The sequence below is a fragment of the Corvus kubaryi genome, unplaced genomic scaffold (assembly GCF_017639235.1).
Source record: "Corvus kubaryi isolate FWS band 111438036 unplaced genomic scaffold, C.kubaryi_AGA036_p1.0 37265, whole genome shotgun sequence".
NCBI lineage: Eukaryota > Metazoa > Chordata > Aves > Passeriformes > Corvidae > Corvus > Corvus kubaryi.
In genome coordinates this window covers 275,020-302,823 of record NW_024581080.1, presented here as the reverse complement: position 1 = coordinate 302,823, position 27,804 = coordinate 275,020, and the positions used below count along the sequence as shown (strand labels likewise).

The 27,804-nt window shown below is 50.0% G+C and overlaps 1 protein-coding gene and 1 long non-coding RNA gene across 3 annotated transcripts in view; both read left to right on the top strand.

The window, feature by feature from the left end:
- The window catches only part of LRRTM4 (leucine rich repeat transmembrane neuronal 4), a 198,682-nt gene that overhangs the window by 104,006 nt on the left and 66,872 nt on the right, over positions 1–27,804 (top strand). The window lies entirely within an intron of this gene.
- On the top strand, positions 22,996–27,559 carry LOC121662988. The gene is made up of 3 exons (XR_006015495.1): positions 22,996–23,277; positions 23,776–24,036; positions 26,591–27,559. It is a non-coding gene; the product is annotated as an uncharacterized LOC121662988 (long non-coding RNA).

The window sequence follows — 27,804 nt, the reverse complement described above, 5'->3', positions numbered from 1 at the left end:
TGCACTTCCATGGGATGTGCTTCCATGGCTGGGATGCACTTCCATGGCTGGGATGCACTTCCATGGGATGCACTTCCATGGCCAGGTTGTGCTTCCATGGGATGCGCTTCCATGGCTGGGATGTGCTTCCATACATTCCCGGGTCTGGTTTTGCCTCCTGACTCCCATTTGTGTCTGGAATGTTGCTGCTCTGGGTCAAGGAATGAGCTCTCTGCTTTGTCCCTGTCACATCCACAGATGGCAAATGGAGGGTGAGAAATGGAGCTAAAGGAGCAGGGCAGGGGTTTTGCTGGAAGTGCTGAGCTGGATTCCTGGGAAATGACAGATGGAAACACATTTCACTGCAGGAAGGCTTCAGTCCACCACGCTGCTGACTCAAAGTGCTCTGTTACAAAGTGAGGCCAACAACAATCAGCTCATTCATGAGTTAAATATTCTCTGGAGCCATAAATCTCTGCAGGTTAAAGCACCCAGGTTCCTCAAACAGGACAGGTTTGAAATTCTTCCTGGCACCCGTGGATGGAGTTTGATGGAAGGTCCCTTGTCAGCACTGGGGATTGCTCTAAAGTGGGCAGGTGTTTTATCAGGGAGATTTTCTGTGCACTCCTGATTTACATCGAGAGGGAAAGTGGGAATGGGCAGGATGGGAGGGAGGAGGCAGCTGGGGAGGAGAAGAAAAGCAAAGTGTTGAAGGAACTGGGCAGGAAAGAGCCAGAGGATGGTGCAGAGTTAAGGAAGCTGTGTCAGCTCTGTTCAATTCTGAGTTAAACTCAGTTCTGCTCCCTCTGTCAGCTCAGGCCTTGGTGCTCAGGGAGCCAGAGGGAAGTCCAGGAGTGAGACTGAGATTCTGTCCTGTCTTGTCCTGTCCCCAGCCTCCAGCATCTCACACTGTCAGGGCCAACTCTGGAGCTCCACGACCCTCTGGGGCTCCACCACCCTCTGGGGCTCCACCACCCTCTGGGGCTCCACCAGTGTCTGGAGCTCCATCATCCTTTGGGGTTCCATCAGCCTCTGGAGCTCCACCATCCTTTGGGGTTCCATCAGCCTCTGGAGCTCCACCATCCTTTGGGGCTCCACCACCCTCTGGAGCTCCACCATCCTTTGGGGCTCCATCACCCTCTGGAGCTCCACCAGCCTCTGGAGCTCCCCCAGCCTCTGGAGCTCCCCCAGCCTCTGGAGCTCCACCAGCCTCTGGAGCTCCCCCAGCCTCTGGAGCTCCCCCAGCCTCTGGGGCTCCACCAGCCTCAGGAGCTTCCGGCTGTGTCCCCCTCATTCGCAGGGATCACAGAATCTCCACACCCAGCAGCCTTCCAGGGGCACATTCCCCAGGTCTGCTGCTCCCGCACCCCTTTACCAGGAATCTCCGCTCCCTGTGTGCCAGGACAGCCCAAAACCCCGGCGTGCGAATCTTCTCTCCAGTGTGCATCGAGCAAATGAAGGCCTGGACGAGCCCTGCTGTTCCCACATTCCCCGTTGCCAGCCACTCCTGAGCTTTTCCCCAGCGCACAATAGCAGCAGAACCATCTTCCCTACTGATACCTCCGGTTCTTCTCCGTAAATCCTCCAAAATATTCCCACTTCTGTGGATTGTTACTATTCCCCAGTGGCAGATTCCCTCTGCAGAGTTTTTAATGTAAAGAATCGGATGATTAAATATTTGACAAGTGCATTCAGCACTGAAATACTAATAAATTGCATTATCTCTGGGGGCAGAGGGTTATTTTTTTGTCATTTTAGCAGCAGAATAATGATGCTTTTGGAAGGTTACAGTTTTGCTGCCTGTGAGAGCAAGCAAGTCCTCCTTGCTTTTCAATAAGATTTTAATATAATTTGCAACCATTGTTAACTTGTCATATTCTTCCTTCCCCCCTAAAAAAACCCCCAGTCCTTTAAAAATTCAGTGCCTGCATATGAGCCTCGTGCTTTTAAAACTTGGTTTTCTGTCATTGAGCAGAGGCGAATTCCAGATTCATTATGGCAAGAAAAGAAATCTTTGAATTGATACTGAAGGAATCTCTGGTCCCACTCTTTAGTTTCTGACAGGAACCAGTTGATTTTCGAGTTCAGAATGTGAATCTCCTTTCTCGCCCCCTCTGACAGGGTTGGTTTGTGTGTCCTGGCCGGGGTTTGGGTGCTCCAGCTCTGAGCTCCAGGTGTGTGGGGCAGACCTGGGGGCTCTGCGGGCTCCTTGTGATCCCAGCAGGGGCACATTCATCCCCGCTCTAGAGCAGCTTCCAGGGAGTTCTGCAGGGCCAGGATCCGCCTCTGTCCACACCTGTGCCCCCGTTCCTACCAGTGCAGGCCCTTGAGCAAATTGAGGGAGTTTTCCCTTACAGTGGCTGAAGAGCTCATTTCAAATTTCGCAATTTAAGTTGCAATTTCTTTGTCTTTTTGCAGCATTTTGAAGTGAAGGAGGAACTTCCCAGACAGGAATTCGGCCCTGCTGATTGTTCCAGTTTCCCAGGCCGAGGGACATTCCCAGGAGTAGGAAATCTCGGGATGATTTAGGAACTTGGTGCCTCCACCCTGTACATTTTCCCTTGGCTAATCAGTTTGGGATGGGGAGGCAATATTTAAACGAGCAGAAAATCATTAGATGATTTACAAAACACTGGAACCCCATGACGAGACCGTGAGGCTTCTTTTGGAGTAGAAAATGATTTAATTATTCCTCACCCTTCCAAACATTCGTCTTGGTAAAAATTAAAATGATTTTGCCAGGCAGAAAATTGGGCCTCATGTTAATATTTGCTGTAAATGAACAAATGGCAGAGCATCAGTGGGTTCCTCTGCTGGACTGAAAAAAATGAAATATATTCTGGGGTCTCTTTAATGCACAGCAGTTTTTCAAGGCTAATCAGGACATTCTCTAAGCCTGCTTGGGCTTTATATTTTAATTTAAGCACAGCTGTGTCTGTGTCTGGTGGAATTATTCTCCCTTTCCCTCCTGTTTCAGCACTGGAATTCTGGTTGTACTGTTTGCGTCAGTGCCAGGGAGGTGTTGCCACGGTGGTTTGTGTCACCAGACGGGCGACACTGTGCGCTGCCCCCTGCTCTCCACGGGACCTGGGCGCTGGGTCGGCTTTTCCTGGCTGCTTTCCTGGGATTTGGGGGTACTTTGGTGCTACAGGGATGTGAAATCCGTGCTCCTTTGCCAGCAGTTTGTCCTCAGAAACAACAGAGAGCAATAACAAACCTCCAGCTCCCTAAAAACCAAACACCAGGTGGTTGTGCATGGAGGGTTAGTGAGGTTTGGGCTCTTTCTTAATGATAAATTGCCTAAAATTCAGTGGGATCTGATCAGAATCTGATCAGTGATTCCTGCTCTAAACCCGTGGGACTTCTTTTTGCTGCCGGCCATGGGACAGAGAACAAGCAGGAATGTGCAGCTTTCCCTAAGGACAGAATTTGTCTAGCAGGGGCCAAAATAAATCCTTAGAAACCTTTTGCCCCTCGTTGTGCTTCCACTTCCCCTTGCCTGAGCCGGTGGTGTGGGGCTGTTCCTTCAGCGGCCCCGAGCTGAGGCTGAGAACACCGGGACAATCAGCTGGCTCGCAGATTCCTTCCCATGTGTTCTAGAAGCCAGAAGGAACCTCCAGATCACCCAGTCTGGGCTCCTCTCTCCCTGAAATCTTTCAGTGCTATCCCTGGCTGCAGCCCTGAGCTTTTTCCCAAGCCGGTTCTGACTTCTCACACCCCACGATCCAACCAGTTATTCCTTGTTTTTCCAGAAAGGAGATAAAACACAGGCTGAAGGTTAACTTGGGGGCACTCCACCAAAAACAACGTGTCCATGGAGTATCTCTGTGGGTATCTTCCCCCTCCCACCCCGGGCAGGGGAGCAGGGGGAGGCAGGAGGGAGGATGAGGTTTCCAGCTGCCTGCACTGCTCTAATCCCCCGTTCTGGGTAATCCCCAGGAATGTTCAGAGAGGGAATCACTCTGACCTCGGCTCTGAGTCCCCCTGGAACGTGACAGACCCAGAGCATCCAGAGGGGAGAGCAGGGAGGGAGAGGGGAGGGAGGGGAAGGCAAACGGGATTAGAGTGGGTGGTCCCATATGGCTTCCAGACCCTGGGCTGGAATCCCCTTAAGGAGATCCAATGGCTCCAGCAGGAACGGGAGGAGCATTAAAATGGTTTCTGCTCCTTTTGACCCTGTTGCTACTGAAAATATTATAATATATAAATAGATATATTTGTGCTGCAGCAAAAGCTGCTAAACTCGAGCTTTCAGGCTGAATCTGATGGTGCTCAAAGGAAAAGATGGACACAGACCCTTCCCATGGAAAAGGGAGGAAAATTTTAACTTTTGTAAGGCATCCAGATTTAAACCAGGAATTTGAACTGCAACACTTACCCAGTTTAGATTCCTTGTTTAATGCCCCATCCCTAGAAGTGCTGGAAGGGCTTGCAGCACCCAGGGATAGGGGAAGGCATCCCTGCCCATGGCCGGGGTGGGATGGGATGGGTTGGGATGGGGTTTAAGGTCCCTTCCAGCTGAACCATTGCAGGACTCTGTGATTCTGCCTGGGGGAAGCGTGGCCCAGCTCCAGGCTGGGTCTGAGGGATAAATCCACCCAGAGCTGAAGCACAGGCTCAGAACTGCCTGTGCACGTTGCTGTCAGCTCCAGTTCTCTTTGTTTCCAGCCTTTAGTTACAATCACGTTGGTTTTTAGTCAGGGCACAGCATTTGCCTAATTACAGATCTGATGTGTAACAATGACTTTAATTAAACTTCACCAACACAGGGATTTAATGAGAATTCCACACCTGTCCTTCACCATCCGTCTCACTGGATGCTGCACAGCCAAATGTCTGGGTTTTCCCTTGTTTTCCCAAATCCCTCATTTGCTGGGATACCCTCAGACTTTTGCCCACACAGCCCCAGGCAGAGAGGGCTCGAGCTGTGCTTGAACGAGGGGAAAAACTGGGGGGTTTTTAGATTTGAACTTTATTTGTCCTCCCTGATTACACTGCTGGATCAGCTCAGGCTCTTCAGGAACCTTTCAAATGCTTTTCCATAGCCACACATCCCATCCCATCCCACAGGGAATCTCCTCAGCTCGGCAGGTCCTGGGGACACCCTGTAAGAATAATTCAATTCTGAGATTAGCAGGAGTTAAGAACTAGGAAATGGAGAATTCTCTTGTATCCAAATGTGGGATGTGGGCAGCCCCACACTTACTGTATTTTCTGTTCAGATTTATAGGAATGCAAAGAGACACACGATTTATATATATTTATATTTATATTTATATTTTATATTTATATTTATGTTTGTGTTCATGTTCATGTTCATGTTCATGTTCATATATGTATGAACATGTATATCTATACCTATTTTTATATAATTATATAGATTTTATATAACTACATAGATTTTATAGAATTATATCTCTTTCTATACATATAAAAAACAAGTATTGCAGAGTGCATTATGTGCATTTCAAGTCATGAGTTTCCCAGGAAGTGGGAGGATGCTTAATTCTGCCCAAACCTCCCAAACCACTGAGGCCAGTGCCATTTTCCAGCATCAAACCCATGCTCCACCACACACCCAGAGATTCCTCTGCTGGCACATCCAAATCCATTCCCCTGCAGACACAACATCCCCTCGCAGACTCCCGAAAAGCCGGTGATGCATTAAAAGCTTTGACATAAAGAGCAGGGGGTTGCACAAAGCTGCTCTGGGCATCCTCTACCAAGTTCTGATTTGTCACACAAGTTCTGTCACCAGAGCTGTGTTTGCAGGGGAAAATCCAAGTTTTCCTCCATAAAATGATCTCCTTTAATGACCAGGTGGCCACCTGGTGGATGCAGGAAGGGCTCTGGATGTGTCTATTGGGCTTCAGCAGAGCCTTTGACACCGTCTCCCACAGCATTCCCTGGAAAAGCCGCAGCCCACGGCTTGGGCAGGCTCAGCCTTCGCTGGGTTAAGAACTGGCTGGAGGCCGGGCCCAGAGAGGTGGGGATGGTGCTGCACCCAGCTGGTGGCCGGTCACCGGTGGTGCCCCCAGGGATCAGAGCTGGGCCCAGTCCTGTTTAATGCCTTCACTGATGGTCTGGGCGAGGGGATTGCGTCCACCGCCGGCAGATCTGCCGATGACGCCGAGCTGGGTGCGAGTGTGGATCTGCTGGAGGGTAGGAGGGTTCTGCACAGGGACCAGGACAGGCTGGATCCAGGGGCCCGATCCAACCATGTGAGGTTCAACAAGACATCCAGGTCCTGCATTTTGGCCACAACAACCCCTGCAGCGCCACAGGCTGGGGACAGAGTGGCTGGCCAGCAGCCAGGCAGAAACGGCCTGAGGGTGCTGGTCAACAGCAGGCTGGACATGAGCCAGCAGTGTGCCCAGGTGGCCAAGAGGGCCAATGGCATCAGGAATGCTGGCCTGGATCAGGAATGGAGTGGCCAGCAGGGCCAGGGAGGTCATTCTTCCCCTGTGCTCGGCACTGGTGAGGCCGCACCTCGAGTGCTGTGTCCAGTTCTGGGCCCTCAGTTCAGGAAGGTCGTGGAGATGCTTGGACATGTCCAGAGGAGGGCAACAGGGCTGGTGAGGGGCCTGGAGCACAAGCCCTGTGAGGCATGGCTGAGGGAGCTGGGGCTGTTCAGCCTGGAGAAAAGGAGGCTCAGGGGAGACCTCTTCACTCTCTACAAGTCCCTGACAGGAGGCGGCAGCCAGGGGAGGGTCGGGCTCTGCTCGCAGGCGGCAGCAACAGGAGGAGAGGACACAGCCTTGAGCTGCACCAGGGGAGGTTTAGGTCGGACATCAGGAGAAAATTCTTCTCTGGAAGAGTGGTTGGGCACTGGAATCTGGAGTCACCGTCCCTGGAGGGGTTTAACAAAGCCTGGATGTGGCACTCGGTGCCATGGTTGGGTTGAAGATGGGTTTTGGGTCATAGGTTGGACTTGGTGATCTCAAAGGTCTTTTCCAACCCGGTTTGTTCTGTGGTTCTGTGAAATCCCAGCTGTTCTCCTGGCATGGAGCTCATCTGTGGGTCAGACTGTATGGAACTGTTGCTGGTTACGATAAAAGGTGTTTACTGTAATAAAGATTTTATTCTAATAATTAGAGAAATTGAATCAACAAATTGGCGGCATTTGCCTTTTCTGGGACTAATTTGCTGATCATTCCCAAATCCCTGAAATCAGGTGTTATTCCCACTGCAGGAACACCTCTGGCTGCAGGCAAAGGGCAGGAAAAGGAGGCAGGAGGAAGCAGCAGCTGCTGGGGCGCTGCTCCTCCACACCCAGGGAGATCCTTTAAGCAGGTTATTTGTGGAAACAACCACTGGAGCTGCTTCCTTCACCTCTAAAAGCAAAACCAGGGAGTCACCCCTGTCCTGGGGCTAAATAATATGGAACTGCAGTGTTTGTAGTGAAAATGTGGGACCAGGCACCCGCTTTAACCCATCCCTGAGGGCTTGCACCAAACCGGGAAATATTCATAAATCCCTTTGAGGAACAATATCTCAATTACAACGGGGATAGAAGTTCCCGGCCTCTTCTTTTTTAATTTCTGTCCTAATCATAAAAACACCTTTTAGCCAGAAATTCTCAGAATTATGATCTTAGCACCTCCTTCTTTGGGACTCGGGTTATTTACACGTTTATTGGCAAAGCTTTGAAAGCAGAGAAACATCTTCCTTTGAAGTGTTCCTGGCCATTATAATTAATCCTCTAGCCAGGCTTGTTTGTGCTGCCTGCAAATTGTTCCCAGTGTTTGGAATTTAACTGATATTCCTATAAAAGAATAGGTATGAAAGAGTGTTTATGTTGATTTTTGCATCCATCAGGAATGGCTTTTCCCCATTTTTTTGCCTTACAGATTTTTTAGCTCAGTAATAAGTATAATCCTTCTTAGTGCCACGAAGGTTCCAGTTGATTCCCAGTGAATTCAGTCCAAAGTTTTGGGGTTTTTTCCACAGTTGGGAATATTAAATTCCAAACATCAGAGTTGGTAATGGAAAAACTCAGTGCTGGTGATACCAACACTGCTCACACACATGACAAATGTGTGATGTTTGCCCCTCAGCTGATTAATTCCACAAACACACTCTGAGAGGTTTCTGTGGGCTTTTTTTTTAGGAAAACATATGGATTTTACTCCTAACTCCCATCTGGCTGCATATCCCGGAGATAAAGCACAGTGCAATGGTGAGAGAAGGAATTTGGATTCCCCTGGCTGTTTGCTCTGAGTTTCCTCTTCTGCAGGGTTTGTGTCCTTAGGCTGCAACCAAACTCCCCTCCTGGCTGGCCTCGTGCAGACAAACCCACAAGTGTGACCCAAGAACCCACAGGTGTGACCCAAGAACCCACAGGTGTGACCCACAATCCCTCAGGTGTGACCCAAACACCCACAGGTGTGACCCACCCAGTCCCACAGGTGTGACCCACAATCCCACAGGTGTGACCCGCAATCCCACAGGTGTGACCCCAGAACCCAGAGGTGTGACCCCAGAACCCACAGGTGTGTCCCACAATCCCACAGGTGTGACCCAAGAACCCACAGGTGTGACCCCAGAACCCACAGGTGTGACCCACAATCCCACAGGTGTGACCCAAGAACCCACAGGTGTGACCCCAGAACCCACAGGTGTGACCCACAATCCCACAGGTGTGACCCCAGAACCCACAGGTGTGACCCGAGAACCCACAGGTGTGACCCAAAAACCCACAGGTGTGACCCGCAATCCCACAGGTGTGACCCACCCAGTCCCACAGGTGTGACCCACAAACCCACAGGTGTGACCCACCCAATCCCACAGGTGTGACCCACACAATCCCACAGGTGTGACCCAAACACCCACAGCTGTGACCCACCCAATCCCACAGGTGTGACCCACACAAACCCACAGGTGTGACCCAAACACCCACAGGTGTGACCCCAGAACCCACAGGTGTGATCCACCCAATCCCACAGCTGTGACCCACTCAATCCCACAGGTGTGACCCACAAACCCACAGCTGTGACCCACCCAATCCCACAAGTGTGACCCCAGAACCCACAGGTGTGACCCACCCAATCCCACAGCTATGTCCCACCCAATCCCACAGCTGTGTCCCGCCCAATCCCACAGCTGTGTCCACATGCTTGTACAGAATCCATCAAAGTCCAGTTTTTTGGGAATTCCTGTAGTGTTCGAAGTCCAGTGGCACTGGCAGCATCCTGCTCTGCCCTTTTCCCGCTGCTCTGCCCCACAGCCCTGATGTTCTGTACCACCAATTCCCCATTTCCTGGAGGAAACGGGCGTTGGGATTCTCCTGCAGTTTCTCCCCCCTGAGCCTGTGGAGCAGCGTCCCGTTATGAGGAGTGGGAAGGGGTCGGGAGGTGCTGGGAGCCCCGGGAGGGTTTGCAGTGCAGGGCCAGGAGCAGGGGCTGTCCCTCCTGTGGGAACAAACTGAGCTGGACACGGACAGCAGGCTGGGAGAAGGGAAATGTCACAGAATCATGGAATGTTGGGTTGGAAAAGAACTTAAATCTCACCCAGTGCCACCCCTGCCGTGGGCAGGGACACCTCCCACTGTCCCAGGCTGCTCCAACCTAGCCTTGGGCAATTCCAGGGATCCAGGGGCAGCCACAACTGCTCTGGGAATTCCATCCCAGCCCCTCCCCACCCTCCCAGGGAGGAATTCCTTCCCAATATCCCATCCAGCCCTGCCCTCTGGCAGTGGGAAGCCATTCCCTGTGTCCTGTCCTTCCATCCCTGTGTCCCCAGTCCCTCTCCAGCTCTCCTGGAGCCTCTTTAGGCCCTGCAAGGGGCTCTGAGCTCTCCCTGGAGCCTTCCCTTCTCCAGGCTGGACAATCCCAACTCCCTCAGCCAGAAGTTTCCCTGTGCCTGGAGTTTCCTTCACCTCTGGACTGAGCAGTGACCCCTCTCTTTTTGGGTTCTGCTGACCCTCAGGATGACCTTGCCAGCACTTAAGGCAGCACTGGGAATGGCTCCTCTGCCAGGGTTTTATTGGATCAAACCCTAAAGCTGCCCCCTGGGGAGTCAGAGCATTTCTGGGATGCTCGGTGAGGTGTTCACCTGCACTCCCATGGGATTGCTCCCAGCGGGAGAGAGCCCTGGACTGAGCTGTGCGGGGGGTTGGGGTGGGCAGCTCACGGCTGACAGGAGCAGCTCTGTCTCTGTTAGCACAGAGAACAATATTATTTCTTGCCCTGAAGACTTGGGGATGTGTGAATTGCTGCCTTTGTGTGCAGTGAAGTCCGGGGTGACACTCGGAGCTGACACCTTGTCCACGAGCCTGGAAATCAGGGAGCTGAGCTAAATCAGAAATGGCAGATTTGAGATTGAGGACGGGAAGTGTCCTGACCCTGCAGGATTAAGCGCAGTGTGCTGGACTCCGAGGAGGTGCCATTTCTGAACTCCTTTTCTTACTTGAGAGTTTTATTCAGGGCTTTTGCAGTTTCTGTGGTGATCAGAGAGCACCAAGCCTGGCTCCTTGGAATATTTGCCTGTGTTCTCCAATCCTATTATTTCCAGGCACCTTGACCTGAGCCTGACTGTTCTGACCTCAGGCACCCCAAGCAGGTGATGATGTGCCAGCAGCGAGGACTTGGGGAAGCAGAAAATCCAAATCTGAACCAGAGATGACTCCAAGGCCAAGCTGGACGGGGCTTGGAGCAACCTGGTCTGGTGCAAAGTGTCCCTGCCCGTGGCAGGGGTGGGATTGGGTGAGATTTAAGGTCCCTTCCAACCCAAAGCATTCCATGATTCCAGGGACAAGGTTGGGAGAGCAGTTGAGTGTTGGTGATTTGCCCTTTTTTTTCCATCTCTCCGGGTCTGAGCTCCAGAGTCGCCATCCCGTGGGGATGAATTCCACGTGTCCATGTCCTTCCCGAAGTTCCTGGTTGTTTATTTTGTTCCCTTGTCAGAACGATCACAGCGAGTGCCTCTGCCGGGGCTCCGACAGCGACGGCAGCACTGATAACAGACTATTTTAAGCTGCTCCTAGCACGAGCCTGTGAAACTGCAAGGTTGTGTGAAAGAGAGCGAGGGAGCCTCGCGGAGCTGTGCAGTGAATTATTAACTGCTGCTTCTGGCCCAACATGACAAATAAAATCCTATTGCACAGAATGCTCCGTGTGTCAGGCGTTGGTCTGGGGAGATGTCGAACAAATGGCTCCTGGAGAAGCTCACAATCTTTCTTAATTTGTCTGCCTGATCAGAGAACTTGAATGGAGGAAGAGCCACCAAACAGAATTAGCATTTCCCTTCTGTCATTAGCTGTGCTTTCTTGATAAAAGACTTGGAAGCCCTGCTGATATAAATGGATAAAGTAGACACATGCAAATTTCAGACATATTTATTTCAGTTCCCTGATAACATCACCAAAGCACCGTGAATCAGCTCCAGACGTGCAGAACAGATCCCTATCTCCGTGCTGCTGGGGTTTGGCTCATTTGGGGCTTTGTTTGGGTTGAAACTGAGACCTCTCTCCCTGGCACTGCTGTGATCCCCTCGTTGCTTGCCTGGCAAACACTCCCTGTTTGTGTCCATCCACAGCAATCAGTCAGGATGATCAGGGACAGAAAAGGGAGAGCAGTTGGAAGCTGTAGGAGCCGAGTTTCAATTCTGCAAGGTTTGAGCCCTGGCTGGGGATCAGAACCCAGAGAGAGGGAAGAGGAGAGACCAGGTCAGCCAAAAAGCTTTGCTGCTCCCTGGGGTGAACAGGGATTCCCGAGGATCCAGCTGCCTCTGGCCGTGGGTGAGATGAGCAATGGATGTTCATTCCCGGTATGGGCTGCCTCCTGGAGTCCTGAGGTTTTTGGCAGCAGGAAAATGGCAGCACCTTTGATATAGTTACAGCATTTATAGTTACAGCATTTATCCTGAGATTGTTTGTTTATTTATTTCGAATCCCCGAAGGATTTGGGTGGGAAGGACCTTAAAGCCCATCCAGTGCCACCCCTGCCATGGGCAGGGACACCTCCCACTGTCCCAGGTGGCTCCAAGCCCCGTCCAGCCTGGCCTGGGGAAACTTTGCTGCCCTTGGCAGCTTTTAACCCTTTAACGTGACAAAACACGTTTACAAAGGAGGTATAACCCCACTTTTCCCTGGGCACAGCTCTGTCACCTGCACTGCTCCTGATGCCACAGCCTTGTCAGGCCTGGAGGACTCTTGGAGCAGCCACACAAAGGAAATCTTCAGAAACCTTAAATCTGGAGGCATTTCATCCCCCAGAGGCACGAGCACCTCATCACCAATGCTCCGCGTGCAGACAGCTCCGGAGTTTCTCACTCCAGCCACGGGAGGCACAGGGACTTTCACGCTCGCTTGGGAGATGAGAGGCTGGGAGGAGGAAGATTAATTGCTTTACAGGGAGCAGTGCAGTCCTTGAGTTTGCAGTGGTACAGCGGGCTGGAATCAGCCGTAAAGGCTGGCATTCCATCACCGTCACATCCCATTGTTCCTGCCTCTCGCCGTGCTTGCAGGGAGAGAACGCAATTCCTGCCTCTGGAGCATCTGTATTGTTTGTAAGGAGTGGAATGAATTAAAAGCAGAGTGTGCCTTTGGCTTTTCATGTTCACACTGTCACAGATTTCCTAATTATGGTGACTTGAAATCTGTTTTAAACTTTATTCTCCTCCGTGTTAGTTTCAGGAGGAAACTACAGGGTTTAGGTACTGGCGTGGCATTGACAGTTTTTATATTTATTATCCTGAATTTCTGCTGTGATCTAATGGACAGGCAGGGATTGGAGGTGGGGGGAGGATAAAAGATAATATTTCTAGTTGCGACTTGCGGCCAAATTTGTAAACACTGAAGGATCTTGTGCTGAACAAGATGGGTATAAAATTGATTTCCAGTGCAGAGCCATTGTGTAGAGACCAGAGCTGCTCAGAAATGCAGCCTGGAGGTGCCAGGGCATTTGGCAGCCGGGATGCAGGGCCAGGGAAAGGGACCTGGAGTGGGGCCGGCACTGGGAGCTCCAGGGGAAGCTCCATGTGAACGATGGAATCACCACCTTGTCCCCAGGAGTTCCTGAGCCCTGGCGGCCTCACAGCATGGGCAGGGAGCTTTCAGCTGAGGGCAGGACAGTGGGACCAAGGCTCGGGGGATTTGGGGTGCCAGGAGCCATAAACTGACAGGAAATGAGCCGGGGTGTGCCTAAAAAGTTGATCCCAGCCACTGGCAGGAGCTACAGCCAGGAGAGTCCTTCCAGCAGCTCCACCCGATGTCGGGAGACCCTGAGCCACCACCCAGGGCAGTTCTCCTGCATGTTCTGCTCAGAGGAGCACTACCCTGGATTTTCCTTTCTCTGCTGCAGTCCTCTCCCTGCTCTGCTTTATTCCCTGCTCCATCCAGGGGATGTTTTTTCCCAGGCAAAAATCAGCGCCTGGAGAGCAGCGCTGTGACCTCTGCCTGCCCAGAAATGTGATTATCGTGGGCCTCAGAGGAGCTCCCGGGCTCTGCACACAGGACTGAGAGGGGAAAACGGCCCTGTGAGCAATTTCCCTGCAGGTTTCATCGCAGTGTGCTGGGGAGGCGTTCACGTGCCCGGCTCACGGGTCTGGGGGAAGTGCTGATCATTCCTCTCCCTTGGAGCAAACCAGTTGTAACTTCCTCACTCCTGGGGTTTGGGGTTTCTGAGGGTGGTGGGAGGGTGTGTGAGCTCTGCCATCCCTTTTCTGTGAGCTTCTCCTCCAGATAAGCAGCAGAACACTGCAGTAGATGAGCAGAAATATCAGAGGAATGTGAAAATTTACCTTTTTAGTCTTCCAGAAGTCCAAAAATGCTGAGATGAAATCCAAGAGCTCCCAAAAAAACAACCAAAATTCCTGACTGCTTCCCCCTCGATTTTCTCTGCAAGCTGCTGATCACGTCCAGCAGCGCCGGCGGCCCAAAGATGGGAATCAAACGTCTGGGAATTGCAGCCCAGAGGGAATTGAGGGCCCCAGGCACCTCACACGGAGCCAGCAGCGGGAATTTGGGTCTCCTGCCTGGGAACACCCTCACCCTAACCTGGTTCAGAAGAAATGGGAGCTCCAGCTCGCTCCTGCCAAGCTTTTCCCGGCAATCAGGGGCTGCGTGATCGCAGTCAGGATTAGAGCTGGGTTCTGCTTCAGGCTCTTCATTCCATGGAGCAGAGGAATCACAGGGATGGAGGAAAAGGAATTAAAAAGTGCACACAGAGAGAAAAACCAACCAGAAACTAAAGAGAAAATGCTGCTTAAAAAGCGTAAGAACTGGTAAAGCTGAAATGTGCTTGAATCACTTCACTTTCCCTCCCCTGAGGAACAAAATGTTCCTCCTGTAAGAAACACACAGGAAGACCTGAGTCAGCTTTAGAGAGGTCTCTGCTTTAGACAGGGCCCAGCTTTAGACAGGACCCAGCTTTAGATAGGCTTCAGCTTTAGACAAGTCTCAGCTTTAGACAGGGCCCAGCTTTAGACCTGACTCAGCATTAGACCTGACTCAGCTTTAGAGAGGTCTCAGCTTTAGACCTGACTCAGCTTTAGACAGGGCCCAGCTTTGCTCCAGTGCCAAAAATGAGAAATTTCAGTCTTCGTGGTTCAGCTCAGTCCTGGCTGATCCTGCAGCCCTTCCAGAGCTGCTCCAGCCTCCCAAAATCCCCGCCCCAAGCCTGCCTAAAGGATCAGTTCAAGATGTTGCAGATCCAGCCCAAGTGGGTGAACTCCTGCTGGAGGCACCGAACGTTGGTGCTTCCCAAGGATTCCTCCTTGCCTGGCTGCTTCCTGTCCATCCATCCGGGTATTTAGGCTCACTGCTATTCCTGGCTGACTTTACATAATCTCACAGAGCCTTTTCATTTTCCTGTGAAAGGAGATTACTCCAGGTAGCAACAACTGACGCCAGCACAGATCAAATGCCTGAAAATAGTTCCCAGAAATGTCGGGAATGATCTTGCAGGGAGCATGGAGAACGTTCTTCTGCATTTCCAACTGATCAGAACTCTGGATAATCTCCTCCAGAGCAGTTCTGCTTTAAGACTTTGTGATCTGGGATTGTTTCTCCAGATTTCCCCTTGTTTTCAAACGCTGTGGGGCCCTCACACTACGAAAGGTCTTCACAGAATATTTGAGAAATGGTGTGACACACCAGTGTAAGGAACAAGGAATTATGTTTGAAGAGTAGAATTGTTAAATAAAAAGATGATTTTGGGTGGTTTCTTGCCTTCCTGAAGCTCAGAGTTCCACTGCTTAGCCCGGACATGTAAATTGTGTGCTCAGTCTTGAAAAGCCCAACCAGCAAGGACTGTACAGACCATCAGGATTAGATGGAATGAGGGGAGGAAAGTGCTAGGTTTGAGTTCTGGACAAGTGCAGCCCTGAAATTCACGGTATCAGTGAAGTTCTCGGTGCTTTTCAAACCATGGAAAGGCGGGGCTGTCCTGCAGGGTCAAACCCGGAGGAGTGAGCAGCATGACAGGTCCATAGGTACAGGTTTATTTATATTTATTTTTATTTTTTATTTTTATTTTTATATATCCATTCTCCAGGACAGGTTTCAGCCTCACTAAAACCAATGGAATTCTCTGCTATTCCATCAACATCCCTGGGAGAACTGACGCAGAGTCAGGTGAGATTAAAGCACAAATCTGTCCAACCAAAAGGGATCCAACAAGAGCACAAAAAATCACCTTGGATTGGGAAATTTCAGGACTTGTTTGCCTTGGATTGGGAATTTTCTGGGGTTGTTTGCAGGCAGTTTCTGGGCTGTAGAAAAACGGGAGTGAAGAGCTTTCAGGGTGGTATTTCATAGTGTTCATCCCAATTTTAACAGGAAGCTGCTGGATGCTTTCCCTGCTGGTGAGGGGCAGAGGAGAAGGGGCTTTGTGGTGCCCCCAATGGAATTTTTTTCCCTTGCAGTGGGGCTGGATTAATAAACTGCAGCCATGCCAGGAGGTGCTTCTGTCATGGCAGGGGTTTGTGGCCTTGAGGGAATCTTTATGTGGGAAAATGTGATGCATTTCTCACTTTGAAGGGTTTTTTCTTGAGTTTTTTTGGTCTATTGAAGGTCTTCTTCTTTCTACAAGGGATGAAATGATGGTGTGGCCCCAGCAAGGTGCTTTACAGAGCAGTGATGGTCACTGGCATGCCAGAGCTGGGCTGGAGCTGTTATTCTGCCCATATGCCACCCCAAATTGATAATCTGCGTTATGTAACCACCTCCACATTAACTCGGGGGAATATTTGGCTTGTAAAGAAGCAGCTCGTCCGTGGATGGCAGAAACAAATGTGTTTCCTCAATATTCCCTGTTCAAAAGGAAAAAAAAACCAAAAAACCCACACACCTCCCTCTGCCCAAGAGCTGAGATCAGATTTAATTTAGAGCAAATACTTGAACTTTAATTATGAGCGTTCACCCAGGACACTGCAAAGTGGGCCCTAATAATTAAGAGAAAATAATTAAAAATTAATAAAGGAAATATGGAAGACATTGTGGGCACCTTTTTTTCCTGTACGATTAATAAACCTGCTCTGAATGACCTGAAAGAGGGGAATAATTATCTCAGCCAGGTAATTGAGTGAGTGAGGGAAAGGCTGTGGAGGTGTCTGCCTGGACTTTAGGAAAGGAATGATTTCCATCATTCTCCTGGAGTGTGCCCAGATGGGCAACGAGCCAAAGGGCACCTGCATTGTGTCACCCCAGTGTGGCCACAGGACCAGGGATCAGTTTTGGGCCACTCACCCCAAAACATGGAGGGGCTGGAGCAGGGCAGAGAACGGAGCTGGGGAAGGGTTTGGGGCACCAGGAGCAGCTGAGGGAGCTGGGAAAGGGGCTCAGCCTGGAGAAAAGGAGGCTGAGGGATGGGTTATGGGGTTGGAGAGTGTCCAGGGATGGGTTATGGGGTTGGAGAGTGTCCAGGAGTGGAGAACTCCTGAGGGAGCTGGGAAAGGGGCTCAGCCTGGAGCAAAGGAGGATCAGGGATGGGTTATGGGGCATTGGAGAGCATCCAGGGGTGGGTTGTGGGGTTGGAGAGCATCCATGGATGGGTTATGGGGTGGGAGAGTGTCCAGGGGTGGGTTATGGGGTTGGAGAGTGTCCAGGAGTGGAGAACTCCTGAGGGAGCTGGGAAAGGGGCTCAGCCTGGAGCAAAGGAGGCTCAGGGGGGACCTTGTGGCTCTGCACAAGTCCCTGACAGGAGGGGGCAGCCGGGGGGGTCGGGCTCTGCTCGCAGGGAACAGGGACAGGAGGAGAGGGAACGGCCTCAGGCTGGGCCAGGGGAGGCTCAGGGTGGATACTGGGGAAAGTCCTTCCCAAAAGGGGCTGTCCAGCCCTGGCACAGCTGCGCAGGGCAGGGGTGAGTGCCTGTCCCTGGGGGGTCTCACAGTGGATGTGGCACTTGGGGACGTGGGTGGCCTTGGCAGTGCTGGGGGAATGGTTGGACTCAACGATCTTCCCCTGCCTACACAGTTCCATGATTTCCTCAGCCTTTTGTCACTCCCCCCTCTGCATTTCAGCCTCTCTGTGCCTTCTTTTAGTCCTGCTCTCCTCATGTAAACAAGTTGGGGGGGGCTCAGCAAAACCAGCGCTGAGTTAGGGCTGAGTCACGTCCTGTCCATGGTATCATTCCTGTTTGTGTGCCTTGGGTGCTCCCCAAGGAGGCAGGAGCCTGACCCACAGAACTGAGCCCAGCTCTGGCTGCTGGTGTCAGGGAGAGCTTTGTTAGGCCGGACTGCAGCAGGAATTGAGCTCGTTGGACTTTGTGAACTTTGCTCACTTACAGCGAGATGCTGATGAGCTTCCTCGTGGTGACAATCCTGGGAATGAGGGAGTGAGGGAGAGCCCTGGGGTTAGTCAGGAGAGGAGCTCATTCCCACTTCTGTGAGATTTAGGGACACGAAATGTGCCTGGGGAGAGATTTCCACTTTCTCTCACTCAACGAGAACAGCAAAGAGCCAAATTCCAGGGAGAGCTGCGGGCTCTGCATCCTGAAAGGATCTGTCCCTGGGGAGTCAGGACAGCGGGAATTGGGTGCTTATTGAGGTGTTTATTGAGGTGTTTATTGAAGTGTTTATTGAGGTGTTTATTGAGGTATTATTTGAGTTTTCCAGAGCAGCTGTGGCTGCCCCACCCCTGGAAATGTCCCAGGCCAGGCCGGACGGGGCTTGGAGCACCCTGGGACAGGGGGAGGTGTCCCTGCCCATGGCAGGGGTGGCACTGGATGGGCTTTGAGGGATTTTGGGATTCCATGATTAACCAGCATCCTGCTGCCACCCAGACCCGGCCTGGGGATGTCAAACCACTACACAGCCATTGCCTGGCTCTGTGCATCTTACAAATACTTCCTTCAATTATTTTTGTCTCTGTTCCATCCTTACACCTGTTAAATGAACTCCGGGGTCAGAGGAGAGGATATTCGGGCTGATTTTTTATCAGTTTCATGTTTTCCATGTCCTAGAATGATCCTGTTTGATCCTTTTTCCAGATCCAATTATAATAAGCAGTGAAAAAGTTCCTTCACTGGGCACTTTTACCTCTTTGGCACTGTTTATTTAGCAGTTTAGTGGCAGTTTGTGCACCAGACACTGGGGGTGGCTGGGACTGGCTGAATTTGTTGGATTCGCACGGAATAAGGTAATTTCTGCAGGACTGTAAAGCCCAAACACCTGCAGGAGGCTGTGGCGTGGAAGGCTGCACACATCAGGCTGGGACTAACAAACGAGAGCTCTGACAGCCCTTTTGCCACAACAGATGGGCTTGGAGGGCACAGCTGGATGGCACCGGCCGAGCTGTCGGTGTCAGTGCAGGGATAATTCCTGCAAGGAAACACCCACTGCGTTCTGCACACCCCACATCACCTCAGCCATGCAGTCCTTGTCAGGCAGATCACTTTATTTCCTTCCTGCCTGGTGACTCCCCTGTATTTATTCGAAAGCCTGCAAAGCACATGGAATTCACTGCAGCCGTGATTCCAGAGGTTCCCAGCGCGCTGTGCCAAAGCTCCAGATTGCAGGGATAATTACAGAGAATGATATTGTTTCAGGAGAGGGACGTCAAAGAGTTCTTAAAATGATCAATGATGACTTTTAAGATTAAACTCTGGCTCTTTCCATCATTTCTGTGAGACGTTTTAAGGACATAATCTTTATCTTTCTGTCTGGTTTTACACCCCTGCAGTCGAGGTGTGACCTGGGGGTGGCCAAACCCTCCTGGTGCTCGAGGCAGCTGTGACCTGGTGGCTCCTACAGGTGGGGAGAGTTACTCAGAGTTACTCAAACTCCCCAGAGTTACTCAAATTACTCAAAGTTACCCAAATTACTGAAATTTTCCTTACTCAGTCACCCAAATTGTCCTTCTTTAGCAGAAACGTGGCACCGTGCCGCCTGGTTCTTTGGGAGCTGATGCAATATTGGTGTGGTCCTTGGCTGGAGCCAAGCTGGAGCTCTCAGAACACGGCTGTGACCCAGTGCAAGTCCATGAAAGTTTGGATTCCTAAAAATTCAATGAAAAATGGGATTTTTCAATGCAGACTCTGCAGCTGTCACCACGCTGCAGAGCCAATTGGCTCAGCCAATTCAGCCATAGCTGTTCTGTTCCTGAATTTCCAACAGATCCAGAATTCAAGAGCTCAGAACCCAAAACAATGTGACAACGATGAAGTCATCTTTACTTTGTCTATAAAACATGAAACCAGATGCAAAATGATTCCCTGTCCATGGTAGGGGTTGGATCCAGATGAGCTTTAAGGTCCTTTCCAACCCAAACCATTCTGGATTTTAATTCCAAAGCCACTCCCGGATGTTGTGTGTTCAGTGTGGAAAGTGAAGCCATTTTTCCATGCCTCCCATCTGTTGCAGGGAACCACAGCAGAACCTCTCCTTCCCCCAGCTTCTGGCTGGGATATTGAATTAATTAAATTAATGAAATCATTTGTGTCAATGCACTGGTGAGTGGTGAACCCCAGCTGTGTGAGAGGATCCGCTGCTGTGTTCCCCACTGCAGAGGAGTGGACACGGGAACATCCTGGTGGTGGCTCAGCTTCTCCTCCCCTTCCTTTGGCATCTCCAGAAGGCCTGGAAAGCAAATTCAGCAGGAACTGGGAGTGTTGACAACTCGAAAGTCTATTTTTATAAATATATATGATAAATTCTTCCAAATGGGATAGTTAGGCATGGGAAAAAAAAAAACAAAACAAACCTGCTACGAAATTCCCTGAGCCTTTTTCCCTTTATTTAGTGGAGCATGACCCTAAATCTGTCGTTTTTCATGGCAAATGAATTTGGATCCTCAGCAGTGCCCCTGGGTGAGCACAAAGCTTTGTTGTTCTTGCTCCGGGGGAGTTGCTGTTTGTTTTGATGTGGAAAATTCTGGCAAATTGTTTGCATCCCCAAGTGGGGGTGGGATTTTTAAGCACAATAAAAAGGAAATCTTTGCCACACAGCACCTTCAGCCGGGGAGCTGCCTGGGAGATGAGTGTCGCTGTTCCTAATTAATGTATTGAGAAACAACGTGAAGTGGCTTGTCTGTGATTGTTCATTAAGTCACTGGCAAAAGCTTGGAATAAAATCAGGAGATGTTGAATTTGCATCCGTTGCCCTTCCAGCAGCTCCTTCTGGTTATTTATTTCTTTCTTTTTAAGGGGGTCTTCCGAGTAGCTGTAAAAATCAGTTCCTTTGGGGCTTGGTGGCACTGACGCTGCAGCACCTGAGATAAAGCACGAAAGTGCAGCTGGGCATGAATATTTGCAGCTTTTGGGAGATGAGTCTGCCTCAGTCACCAGAGGGGATCCAAGACTTGCTGTTCCTCGAGCTCTTCCCTTCATTTCAGACTGGAGGAAATCAGGGCCTTGCTCCACCTCAGTGCCCAGCCAGGAAAGGCTTTGGTTGAAAGGGAAAATCTCTTGGCCGATCAATATTTTTATGTGCCAGGAGTGATTTCCTTAAAATAGACAGCTGTCCTTGTGATGTTTGCTGGGGTTTCTGGAGAAACAAGTGGGATGGGATGAGCTGGAACAGGAAATCTCCTGGCCTGTAAAACTGCTGGAGTTACCAGGGAGCGCCTGGAATGTCTGTGCGGGGAAGGGATTCTGTAAGAGAATTGGGAAACGGCTTAATAAGTGAGGAATCCTACTGATTCCTTGAAATATTACCTATATTTGTATTTTCCAGCCTTAAAGGTGGGATAGAGCCTGTCTTTGAGCAGCTGCAGCTTCATGGGGTCCCTCCCATGGTGCTGGAGCTGGGAATTAGTGCTGGGTCGTTGTTGCTTTGCACCAGTGGAGGCTTCGTGGTTGGATTTCTCCTTTCTCCGGGTTCTGGCAGTGCTCACAATCCTGAAGGAGCTGTTTGTTCACTGAGTCCCTGGGATGCATCCCAAGGTTTAGAAAGTACTTGGAAACCTTCAGAGAAAAGGCAGCACGTGGCAATTGTTAATTAGGGGATGTCTGGTAATTGTTAATTAGGGGATGTCTGGCAAGTGTTAATTAGGGGATGTCGAGTTCCCCACAGGGTTTATTATCTGGGAAGGAATTCCTGGCTGGGAGGGTGGGGAGGGGCTGGGATGGAATTCCCAGAGCAGCTGTGGCTGCCCCTGGATCCCTGGAAGTGTCCGAGGCCAGGTTGGGACAGTGGGAGGTGTCCCTGCCCATGGCAGGGGTGGCACTGGATGGGATTTAACCAACCCAAACCATTCCAGGATTTTATGGTTGCTGCAGGATCCAGAGGCAGCAGCATTCCTGGCTTTCATGGCCAGTCTCAAACCAGAAGCACCAAAGTTTGACATTTGAGCAGTAAAATCAGGCTTTTTTTGTTGTTTTCCTGTGCAGGTGCCCAAGCCCTGATCCCAAGGCAGACATTCCTGCCAGGAGTGTCCCGTGCCTGGGAAGGTGTTGGAGTTCCTCATTAGTGCTGTTCTGTTTGCTGATTCACCTTTGGGTTAATGCTCAGCAGCAGCCCTTACCCAGAGCCGGGGCATGAATTACTCACATCGAGAATTACTCTGTGCAGCAGCTCCCAGCAGTGTGAGTTTTCTGGAGGCTGGAAGGAAGAAAAGAGAGAGAGAAAGGGAAAAAAAATAGAACAGAATTTTCCCTCTGTCCTTTTCCAGCTGATGGGAACGGGCTGCAGCAGTCCCAGGGCACGACACAGCATCCATTAATTCTGGAGCAGCACTCCACACATGGCTAATGATCCACGGCACGGATTCATTTCCTTTGGCTCCAGCAGCTCCGTCCTGGCCGTTAGAATGATGGATTTGTCTTGATCCGGAGGCTTCCATTTGAAAGTCAAAGCTCGTGGTGGAAGAATCCTTTAACTCCATTGGCTCCTGCAGGAAAATTCCAACAGGCAGCCATCAGGGAAAGGGGCTTGGGAGGGACAAACCCATGGAAATCTTTACCTGGGTGCAGGTGAAAATGCCAAATTTTGTTCAGTAGGAGTCCTGGAAAGAGGACAGGAGGTAAAGAAGGTGAATTTCCATGGGCTGTCGTGGTGTTTGTGTTCCAGTTTCCACTTGGCCTGTTCAGAACTGACCCGGAGCATTAATGGGAGGGAATTCAAATAGCAGTCAGATTGTGTGGGATAAAATAACTCCGGGAGTGCTCGTGTAGCAGCCCAAGCTTTAAATTTAATATTTCATTAAGCTGGAGCTGCCTGTGTGAATGCCAAGCGCTCTGTTTGTTTGGAATAAATCTGTTCAGGAGTTCCTTATCTTTTCCTTCCTCCCTTTCTGTGGTGCCTGTGCACAGAGCTGACCCTTGGAATGGTTAAATAGGAAATATCTGCTCCTTTACCCTGCGTCACATCCAGGAGATCCCACGTGATTGTTCTCATTATCCAGTCGGTGCCACTGAGGCGTTCATTAACTTACAACCCAACAAATCCAAAACAAATTCAATACAAAAGCTCTGGGAGTGTTGATTCCAGGGATTTGCCAGGACAGGGAGTCATGGACCCAGGGTGGACAGGCCATCCTGAACAGCTGTGGCTGCCCCTGGATCCCTGGGAGTGTCCAAGGCCAGGCTGGACAGGGTTTGAAGCACCCAGGGGTGGTGGGAGGTGTCCCCGCCCCCGGCAGGGGTGGGATGGGATCATATTTAAGGTGTTTTCCAAGCCAAACCATTCCTTGATTGTCTGGAGGTGTGGGGGTCACCTGTCCTGTCCTGTCCCAAGCCCTTTGGGACTTTCCTGCCCAGGGGAGATGCCATGGAGGGCTCAGTGCCCAGAGGATAAATGCATGCACCTGGCTGCTCGCCCCTCAATGAAAAAGCAGTTTAAACTTAACATTTGTGGCCAGGATTGCTGAGTTCCATTTGCTGCCCTGAAAATTGCTTCTCAGAGCAACTTTAGAGAAGCCAGGTAGGTTCTGTCTGGGAGGTTGTAGGGGATGAGTTGTGTTTATTGCCCCATTTCTCTCAGTGCTTTAATTGGATGCAGTTTTATGGCCATTTTTATGAAGGCAAACACATTAACGAACATCCTCAGCCTCTAAACCACGCCTGGGCTGAAAACTGCGGTCCTGAGTTAATACTGAAAATACTTAAAATAATCAATTCATTCAGGCCCAGTCTCGATCTGTGTCTCTCTCTGGAGATGAACAGCCAGGATGTGACAGAGCCCAGGAGAAAACAGCAAAAATCTGACCCAGCCCCACCATTCCAGGGAATGTTTGAACCAGGGCAGGGTCTGGATTGGTGCTAAAGCCCAACCCAGTGCAGAGAGAGGCACAAACAGCAAATGCAGGGAGCTGAAGCTCAGGTTGCAGTTTTCTCCTGTCTCATTTCCTGCTCACAGAAATAATTAGGGTTTCTTTTTTTTTTTTTTTTTTTTAATTCTTTATTTTAATGGGAAATTCAGGCTGTGAGGAGATGACTCATTTTGCCAGTGGTAAATGGAATCTGTTTCATGGACAGACAGTGGGCCAGGCACTGACCTGGTGGGAGAACCTTGCACACCTGGAGAGCTCGCCCAGCTCCCTCCAGCAGCGGGATAAAGCTGAGCCCATTCCCCGGGCTGGCAGGTGAAGAACCAGAAATTGTACTGGGGAAAGAATCTTACCTGAGACCTTATCCAGGGAATCGGGACCTTCAGCTGGCTGGGAACGTGACTTCCCTCCGTGTAAGCATTTCCAGCCTGATGGATGGTGGTGTGAGCAGATGATGGATGGAGGGTGGACTTTTATCTCTGGTTGGGGCTTTTATTTCCAATTTTTAATGTTAGGGTGTTTTCTTTTTCCTCCCCCCTTCTTCTTCTTCTTTCCTTTTCCCCCCGTCTGCTTCCTTTTTGCTCCCTTCTTATTTCCTCCCCTTTCTTTTCCTTTTCCCCCTTCTGTCTTTCCCCCTTCTTCTTCCTCCTTCCTTCCCCCCTTTTCTTCTTCTCTTTTCCCTCTTCTTCTTCACTCTTCCCCCTTTCTCTCCTTCCCTCTCTTTTCTCCCCTTTTTTCTCCTTCCCTCTCTTTCCCGCCCTCCTTCTTCTCCCTTTCCCTGTTTCCTTTCCCTTTTTTTTTTCCCTGGAGCACCTGGAGCAGCTGCTGTGGCTGGGAGGAGAATTCACAGCTCCAGCGTGGGCCTGGGCTGTTTGTTTTGGAGCCGCTGATTCCCTTCCCTGCCAGCAGCGCTGGCTCTGGGCTCCAGGGAAGGAGCCTGAATCCCTCCTGGATCCACTGGCAGAGCAGGGACTCCTCCAGAGGGAAAACCGGCATTTTTAGGGAAAGGGCAGTGCTTGATTCCCCAGGAAGGGGCTGGAAGCTGCTCTGTCAGGTTTTTCCTCCTCCATGGTGTGGAGTTTTTGGTGCTTTCCCCCCCCTTTTTCCTGCTGACCCTTAGAAAAGCCAAGTGGCAGCTTTGGCTGGGGGAGCTGGGCTGCAAAACTCAGCTGAGCTCCTAAAAATGTGTCCTTTTTTTGGACAGCAAGGAACAGATTCTGATTATTCCCAACCCCACAGGATCCAGGTCCCCCAAGCCGTTGTTTTTGTTCTGACAGGACCTGATTATCATGTTTTTAATGCCGTTCTTATACTCCTAATCCATATATCTTTATAAAAACCCCAAAACATGTAGTTATTTTTATCACAAAACAGAGGTAATGACTAAATATCCCCCGTTTGACTTAATTTGACCTCGGCAGAACCAAAATTTAAAGTTCCCCTGCAAGTACTTGGATGTGACAAGTCCCTGCGAGGCTCCTCCTCAGTCCCAGCTGCCTTTTTGGAGACACAAAAGAAGTTTAGGAGGAATATTTTTGATTATTTGAAGTGCTGAGTCCCAGTCTGGGTCACGCCCTGTGTAAATATTTGCATGGAAACACTTTCCGAGTATCTGCAACCTCCCAGTTTTAAGGGGTTCCAGCTTCCATCTGCACAGAAATCCAGGGAAGATGTTCTGGGAAGAAAAATTTTGGCAGGCTCCAAAAAAAAAAAAAAAAAAAAAAAAAAGGGGGGTGTGTAGATGGGGATAGAGAACATTAAATCATTGGAGCATTACAAAATATTCTTTTCCAGGGGAATTATTGGGTCTAAAATGGAAAAGCAAATCCAATGCTTAATTTCCCTCTCCTATTAGTGCATCAACCCCTTTGCAGCTGTTTATTTCCCAAGAATAAAAATGAATGATGTCTTCGAATACCAGATGGGGACATAAAGCATCCTATTTATTAGAAAAGTCACTATTAATTGAATAATACAAATGATTAATAATTGTCCAGCTCTCCACATTAGAATTCCTATTCCAGCTCATTGATTTTGTTCTGTGGTGGGGTTGTTGTTGGGTTTTTTTAAGTGCCCACCTCGAATCATTAAAATTAAAATTAACATTGTCATTATTAACTTGTAGCTATTAGAGCTGCTGCTAATGCTTGTTTTTTATATTCCCTGAAAATACTTCAGGCAGCGTTGCTGTCTAGACATTATCATTTTCTATTCCACCCCAAATTGTTCCCAGTGTGGTTTCTGGTTGGAACATCACGGTGGAAGAAATACCATGAAATGAAACAGAAATTTATCCGTGGAATCTTGTCAGAGCAGAATTCACTCAGCTGGCATGGCCAGCGTGGATTTGCCTCTAAATTACATTTTCTTTCTTACTTTTTGGGACCATAAAGCTCTGACATGTGCAGCACTGGTCGAATTCAGGCATTTGGGTTCTTTTTATGAGAAAAAAGGCAAAAAAATAAAAATCTCGACCTCAATCAGAGGACTGAGATGAAATTCTGAGTGCTATCCATGCTGATTGGGATTATTTCAGTCCTTTTTATGCCCTTTGTGAGGTGTCTGGTTGTTGCACATCAGCTGAACAAGGAGGAGGCTCCTTTACTGCAGTGTCCACAGGAGAGCCCTGAGTTCCTTCAGCTGGGGGAAAACATCCCAGAAAAAGTAACCCATGGGTTGTGCAAACGGTATTTTCTCATTTGCCACCAGCAGCCAGGCTTGGGGCGGTGGGAGGACTGTGGGGGTTTGTTTGGGGGGCTTGGGTTTGTTGTTCAAACACCGTGTCCATCCCTGAGCCCGATCCTGGGGCTCTCCTGTGACCACCAGAGATTTTTGGATCAATGCTCTGTGGGCAGCAAAGGCTCTGCAGCTCCTTGGCTCCAGGCAGGGCTGTGGAGGGTGGGCAGAGCCAACTGCATGGGTTTTAGCAGCATCCAGACAATTTATTTCCTCCTTTCTGTTCTTTAGGTCAGCCTTAGGGACACTCCAGACACGTGAAGGTCATTGGGTTTGGCAGCAAACCCCTGAAAATGGCAAAAAATTGCAAAAAATTGCAAAAAAACCATTGTAGGGACTATGAGAGGAAGCAAGCGATGTCTTCCTGTAATTATCTGCTTGTCAGACCCACCCATCCCTCTTTTCTTCACCCCTCTGCCCCTACATGCAGGGCACTTCCAGCTCCATTGTTTTTAAAGCCACAAAAGGCAGGGAAGACTTGGATTTTGTGGGTGTTGTCTCCTGAGGAAGCTTCAAACCCCAAGTTCTTGCAGTTTACAGCCTGGTTTTGGGGGATTTGGAAGGGTTTGGCCAGGCTGGATGGGGCTTGGAGCAGCCTGGGGCAGTGGGAGGTGCCCCTGCCCATGGCAGGGGTGGCACTGGATGGGCTTTGAGGCCCTTCCAACCCAAACCATTCCATGATTCCATGATTAAGGTTGGAAAAGAGCTCCAAGATCACCCAGATCCAACTCTCGATAACGATTTTAACACCAGAGCCTTGATTCTTGCAGCTCCCTGAAGGGGTGGATGGGAGGAATGAAGAATTGAGGAAGGAACTGATGATTTTTCCGGGTTTTAGACTGTGATTAAACTCCTCCCTGCGTACCCTAAATCCATCAGTGGGGAGGAATTTGCACTTCCAGAGGCTGATTTAAGCTTTCACTGGATTTCCTGATTCTCTGCAATGTTTGTGTCTTCTTTAACTTAATCCTCATCCCAGCTAACAGAGAAGTTTGGGGTGACAAGGCAGAATTTGGGGAGTTTAAGACACCCGGATTGAACTGCACCTCATCCAGAGTGTCCTGCAAACATCGAGGCAGCCTTGGCAATTTGGGAAGGAAAAGCAGGATCCAGTGTCTGCAGCTCTTGGAATTGAAGCTGGCCTTAAAACCCTGCAAAAACACAGCAATAAATTTCCCTGATTTATTTAAAGTGTGAAGAGGTCGGAATTTAAGTGTCTCTTTAACCAGAAAAACAAACAAGCAAACAAGCAGGGCCCAATTGCAGGTGGATTTAACATGCCTGTGGACAAGGGAATTTTTAATAGCTAATCTTCCCCTGCCAGCTCATGGGAAATATCAATCTATTAGGCAGGGTTCGAGTGCTGAATTTTTAATGCACTTTTAGTGATTAAAGTGTTCTTTTCCTCCACTGCTTGAAAGAGATCACAGTGGCTTTAAAGAGCA